The following is a 6,943-nucleotide window of genomic DNA, read 5'->3' on the forward strand; positions in this document are numbered from 1 at the left end:
CCAGCTACTCAGGAGGCTGAGGCAGGAGAACGGTGTGAACCTGGGAGGCGGAGCTTGCAGTGAGCTGAGATCGCACAACTGCACTTCAGCCTGGGCAACAGAGGGAGACTCCGTCTCAAAAAAAAAAAAAAAAAAAAAGAAAAAAAAGAAAAGAAAATGTGGTGTATACACACAATGGAATATTAAGCAGTCTTAAAAAGAAGGAAATCTTGTCATATGCTGCAACATGAATGAACCTTAAGGACATTATGTTAAGAGAATTAAGCCAGTCACTAAAGGACAAGTACCATATAATTCCATTCACACAAAGTACCTAAAGTGATGAAAATCATAGAAACAGAAAGTATGAAGATTTGGGTTAGAGTAACCAAGAGCTAAGGGGAGAGGGAATTCCTGTTTAGTCGGTATAGAGTTCCACTCTTGCAAGATGAAAAAGTTCTATGGATCTGTGTACGACAATGTGAGTGTACTTAAACTATGAAACTATACACTTCAAATGGTTAAGATGGTAAATTTTGAGCCTGGTGCAGTGGCATGTACCTATAGTCCCAACTATTCAGGGGGCTGAGATGGGAGGATCACTTGATTCTAGGAGTTCAAGACTGTAGGCTGGGCGCAGTGGCTCACACCTGTAATCCCAGCACTTTGGGAGTCTGAGGCAGGTGGATCACCAGAGGTCAGGAGTTTGAGACCATCCTGGCCAACATGGTGAAACCATGTCTCTACTAAAAATACAAAAAATTAGCCGGGCAGTGGTTGAAGGCACCTGTAATCCCAGCTACTGATGAGGCTGAGGCAGGAGAATCGCTTGAACCCTGGGGGTAAAGGTTGCAATGAGCCGAGATCACGCTACTGCACTCCAACCTGGGCGACAGAGTGAGACTCCGTCCCCGTCCCTGTCCCCCTCCTCCCCGCCAAAAAAAGACTGTAGTGAACTATGATTTTGCCTGTGAATAGCCACTGCACCTCAGCCTGGGCAACATAGCAAGACTTCATGTCTAAAAAAAAAAGGTAGTAAATTTAATGTTACGTGTTTTTCACCACAAGAAAATATAATGAAAGCATTTCAAAGAAAAAAGGAATGGATAAATTTCTAAGATAATCTATATGAAAAGAAATCTAACTGTATTTTATGTAAAGTGAGAAATATTTTTAAATGCAAATAATTCATACTTCCTGCCCTTTCCTCCCCTCCTCCCCATTTTGTCATACAATATTAAGGATGTTTCTATTTTAATATTGGGTTCCCTTAAGGTAGATTTATATTTCTTTAACCAAAATTAGAGCTACCTAATTTGAAGTCAACTGCACAGTAGTGTGAGAAGAATGCAACTTGAAATTAAGACCCAGGTTCTAGGCCTGTTTGTTGTCATAAATTTGCTTTTGGACTCTGAATGAGTCATTTAAATTTTCTGTATCTGCTTCCTCAAATGCCAGATATGCCCTCTCTCCTTCACAGACTCTTGTGAAGTGTTTTTCAAAACAAAAAGTACAATGTAAACACCAGCCCTCTAAGTCCTCCTATCTAGTTTCCTCCATGGAGGAACCCCTCTGAGGGGGAGGCAGGAGGGTTTGCTCTGTAAGGAAACACAGTGTTTCATCTCGACAAAGTGGCTTCTGAGTCTCCAGTGCCCAGCATGGTGTCTGACACATGTCAGCAGGAAAAGTTGGCTTTCCAAACTGCTGATTCTGTGTTACAGTTTTAAGCTAAACTCAGAGAGTAATTAATGTTCTTTCCTAGTTATTCAATCTCGAAAAGTTACCTTTTGCAGGGCTTTTCCCTAGAATATAATGATGCCAAGGTCATGATAGTACAGAAATGTTCATAGATAGCCTTATGATTAAGTATGGTTAGCAACCAACTGTCCAAAGTGGCAAATAGATGTGCAACTTGAGGTTTTGAGACTTATTTCCTGGAGAGGATCATATTCATTGACTCACTCACTGGGAGCCCAGGGCTAGCCACATAAGCCTTCCAGGGCTTTAGTGTTAATATTGCTGAGCTCTCCTGGCATGTGGGTTTGTTGATGAAAGTACTGGGTGGTTCTTTGAAAACCTGGAAATGCAAAAACAGTGTTAATAAGACTCAGAAAAGAGGCCAGGTGTGGTGGCTCACATCTGTAATCCCAGCACTGTTGGGAGGTCGCGGCAGGCAGATCACTTGAGGTCAGGAGTTCGAGACCAGTCTGGCCAACATGGTGAAACCCTGTCTCTACAAAAAACACAAAAACTAGCTGGGTGTGGTGGCGCACACCTGTAGTCTCAGCTACTTGCACCACTGTACTCCACCCTGGGTGACAGAGTGAGACCCTGTCTCAAAAAAAAAAGAAAGAAAGAAAGAAAGAAAGACTCAGAAACAAAAGATTTTAGGAAAAAAGGTGCTTTAAAAGGACTAGCTCACCATATATAAAGTACAATAAAGGCCAGGCGCAGTGGCTCACGCCTGTAATCCCAACACTGTGGAAAGCTGAGGCGGTGTGGTCAGGAGTTTGAGACCATCCTGGCCAACACGGTAAAACCCCATCTCTATTAAAAATACAAAAATTAGCCAGGCATGGTGGTGCATGCCTGTAATCCCAGCTACTCTGGGAGGTGGAGCTTGCAGTGAGCTGAGATTGTGCCACTGTACTCCGGCCTGGGTGACAGAGCAAGACTCCATCTCAAAATAAAGAAATAAATACAATAAATATTTAAAAGGAAAAAATACAGACAGAATAACTAAGGTTAATCAGAGAATGGAGACATTTTACTTTACTATTGACTGAGCCTGTTTATAAAATCAGAGATGATAGGCTCCTTTTATAATTGATTTTCCCAGATTTACATTGATTCAGCAGTCTTTTTTTTTTTTTTTGAGATGGAGTCTCACTCTGTCACCCAGGCTGGAGTACAGTGGTGCAATCTCGGCTCACTGCAACCTCTGCCTTCTGGGTTCCAGTGATTCTCCTGCCTCAGCCTCCCAGGTAGCTAGGACTATAGGCATGTACCATCATGACTAGCTAATTTTGTATTTTTAATACAGACGGGGTTTCACCGTGTTGGCCAGGCTGGTCTCGAACTCCTGACCTCATGTGATCTGCCTGCTTGGCCTCCCAAAGTGCTGGGATTACAGGCATGAGCCACCGTGCCTGGCCAATTCAGCATTCTTTTCTATCTCCAGGTAAGGGGAAAGTTATTTGCATGCCTGGCTTTGTAACATTCCAGCAGTGACTGGTCAAGAAGAATGCAGCTGACACCTGGCTTCTCTTCAGGATGTTGTAAATTTGGATTGGACCGGCAGGTCTGCCTGCTGTTAGCTCTCTAGGGCATCCAAGGACAGAGGATCCTTCTCAAGGCATTCTTAGTTGTTCTAACTATTCACCACCGCAAGAACATGGGCTTTGGAAATAGGCAGAGTTGGGCTTGAAACCTGTGTTCAGCCCTTGATAACAGGGTGACTTTGTGTCTATTGATCAATCTCTCAGGGCCTTAGCTTCTTTTTTCATAAAATAGGCCAGTTAATAATCCCAGTCAGTTAACAAATCCATGTAAAATTGTCATAAAGATCAGAGATAATGTGGATACTGAGACTGAAATGTGTCCCTAAATGGTACTTATTAGCTTTTGTCTGTATGGACTCTAGAATCAATTTCTTTCCCAATTCCACTTAAAACAGAGACAGTAAATTCAAGTATTTCCTCAAGCTGCTGTAGAGTGTCATTTTAAGATGACATTGACTCAACTCCCCTTTCCTTACAACATAACTGGGGGGAAAAAAAGCTGGCCAGGCATGGTGGCTCATGCCTGTAATCCCAGCACTTTGGGAAGCCAAGACAGGCAGATCATGAGGTCAGGAGTTCGAGACCAGCCTGGCCAACATAGTGAAACCCCGTCTCTACTAAAAATACAAAAAATTAGCTAGGCGTGGTGGCAGACGCCTGTAATCCCAGTTACTCAGGAGGCTGAGGCAGGAGAATGGCTTGAACCCGGGATGCAGAGGTTGCACTGAGCCAAGATCGCACCACTGCACTCCAGCCTGGGCAACAAAGCGAGACTCTATCTCAAAAAAAAAAAAAAAAAACAAGCTTCAAGCATTGGCCCTGGGTTCTGCACTCAGATGAGGCTTCAGTGTTCTGCCTAATCTCATAGAAGTTCATTCTCCTGGTGCTGGAGCTGCACACACATGAAGTTGCTGAGCTACCATGAGAAGGAAGCATATAGACAAGACTCATCTTCCCAGTAGCCTAAAAACAAAGAAGGAAGGTGCCACACTGTGCATCGTTTTAAGTGCTTTGCACCAGCTCTCAATGTCCTACACATTAACTCAATAATCCTGACAACCACCCCAATGCATTAGGTAGTATTAGCAAAATGGTTGGGAGAAAAGGTTCTGGAGTCAAACTGCCTGCATTCCAATACTGACTTCACAGTTCACTAGCTGGGTGTCCTTAGGCTAGTTACTTTTCCTCTCCGACTCAATGAGAGTCATCTGAAAGCTCAGGATAATATTACTGCCTATCTCCTGGGGTTACTGTGAGGCTCATGGGTCAAATATTCTTAGCATAATGCCTGCCACAAAGTAAGCACTCATTAAATAATATTGTTGTTGTACAGGCAATAGTAATTATCTTGCACAAGATCAAACACCAGGAAGAAGCTAGAAATCCTGGTCGTCTGACTCCAAATTCCAGGCTTTTTCTATGACTATGTGTTACTCTACTGAATGTTTATTTTTCTTTAAACGATTAAAATACCATAGTACGGTTTGTACTGTTCTAAGAACACTGAAGTGTTCTTGCTAATTATACAGAACTGCAAAGAAAAGATCACTGTCAGCAGAATATAATGCTGTTTCACTTTGCACTGGCTTGAGAAAAAGCCCCCACAGAACAGACCATTTCTGAGATTCCCCAGAGCAATACTTTCCAGGATATACTTCTTTGATATCAAAACCAGTGTCGCACCTGCCAACGGAAAGGACTGTCAGTTTGACTAGTCTAGAGGCCATGTTACCTTCTCTCTTTCGTGCTAAGTGGTGACAGCGACTGTTTATCTCCTTTTAAAAGTTGTTCTCTAATATTTTGTTTCAAATTCCTCCAAACAAAACAATTTGCAGCTGCAACTCATGCTAGCTTTCTGGTTCACTGCCTACTTGGGCATAAATAACCAGTACACTGGCTCCCACTTTAACTACCACTAGGCCTGGCACAGTTCCAGGCTCTTTGGGTACTGAACCTTGTGGAGTCCATAAAGTTAATTTTCCACACAAACTTGATTTAACCTGGTATGAACTTCAGACGATGCAGCTCTGGGGAAATTCACACTGACATTCTCACTTCATTTCAAAATGTTTTTTTTAATTGTCAAAAAGAAACATTCATGAACATAGACCATATTCTTTCTGGGTCATAAAACAAAATAAAACATTTCAAAGAATTTAAGTCATATAAAGTGAGTTCTCTGAAAATAATGGAATTAAACTGAAATCAATAACAGAAAGATATCTTTAAAAATCCCCAAATAGTTAGAAATTAACACACTACAAAAATAACCCATGAGTCAAAAAGGAAGTCACAAGGAAAATATTTTTGGACCAGGCATGGTGGCTCAGGTCCGTAATCCCAGCACTTTGGGAGGCCAAGGCAGGAGGATCATTCGAGGTCAGGAGTTTGAGACCAGCCTGGCCAACATGATGAAACCCTGTCTGTACTAAAAATACAAAAATTAGCTGGGTGTGGTGGTGCGTGCCTGTAGTTCCAGCTACTTGGGAGGATGAGGTGGGAGAATAGCTTGAACCCGGGAGGCGGAGGTTGCAGTGAGCTGAGATCATGCTATTGCACCCTAGCCTGGGTGACAGAGTGAGACTCCATCTCAAAAAAAAAAAAAAAGAAAGAAAATATTTTGAACTGAATGAAAATGATAATACAACATATCAAGATTTCTGTGATGTATTTAAAGTGGTGCTTACAGGACAAAATATGGCATTAAAGGCTTATATTAGAAGGCAGGGTGCAGTGGCTCATGCCTGTAATCCCAGCAATTTGGGAGGCTGAGGCAGGCAGATTACCTGAGCTCAGTAGTTGGAGACCAGCCTAGGCAATATGGTGAAACCCTGTCTCTACAAAAAATGCAAAAATTAGCCAGGCGTGGTGGCACACCTACTTGGGAGGGTGAGGCAAGAGGATCGCCTGAGCCTGGGAGGCAGAGATTGCAGTGAGCCGAGATTGCACCACTGAACTCCAGCCTGGGTGGCAGAGCAAGACTGTCTTTAAAAAAAAAAAAAAAAAAGCTTACATTAGAAAAGGAAACAGGTCAGTCATGGTGGTTCATGCCTATAATCTCAGCACTCTGGGAGGCCGAGATGGAAAGATTGCTTGAGGCACGAATTTGAGACCAGCCTGGGCAACATAGAGATACCCCAATCTCTACAAAAAAGTAAAAAAATTAGCTAAGTGGGGTGGTGCGAGCCTGTAGTTCTAGCTACAGGAGAGCCTGAACCCAAGAGTTTAAGGTTGCTGTGATTAGGCCACTGCACTCCAGCCTGGGCAACAGAGTGAGACCTCTATACACACACACACACACACACACACACACACACGAAGATCTAAAATTAATGTTTTAAGCTTACATCTTAAAAACAAACAAACAAACAAAACAACCTAGAAAAAGTATCTAGGCCAGGTGCAGTGGCTCACACCTGTAATCCTGGCACTTTGGGAGGCCGAGGTGGGTGGATCACCTGAGGTCAGGAGTTTGAGACCAGCCTGGCCAACATGGCGAAACCCTTTCTCTACTAAAACATACAAAAATTAGCTGGGTGTGGTGGCGCATGCCTGTAATCCCAGCTACCCGAGAGGCTAGGGCGGGAGAATTGCTAGAACCCTGGAGGCGGAGGCTGCAGTGAGCCAAGATCTCAGCACTGCACTCTAGCCTGGGCAATAGAACGAGACTCCATCTCAAAAAA

Source organism: Mandrillus leucophaeus, unplaced genomic scaffold (genome assembly GCF_000951045.1).
Source record: "Mandrillus leucophaeus isolate KB7577 unplaced genomic scaffold, Mleu.le_1.0 Scaffold60, whole genome shotgun sequence".
Classification (NCBI taxonomy): domain Eukaryota; kingdom Metazoa; phylum Chordata; class Mammalia; order Primates; family Cercopithecidae; genus Mandrillus; species Mandrillus leucophaeus.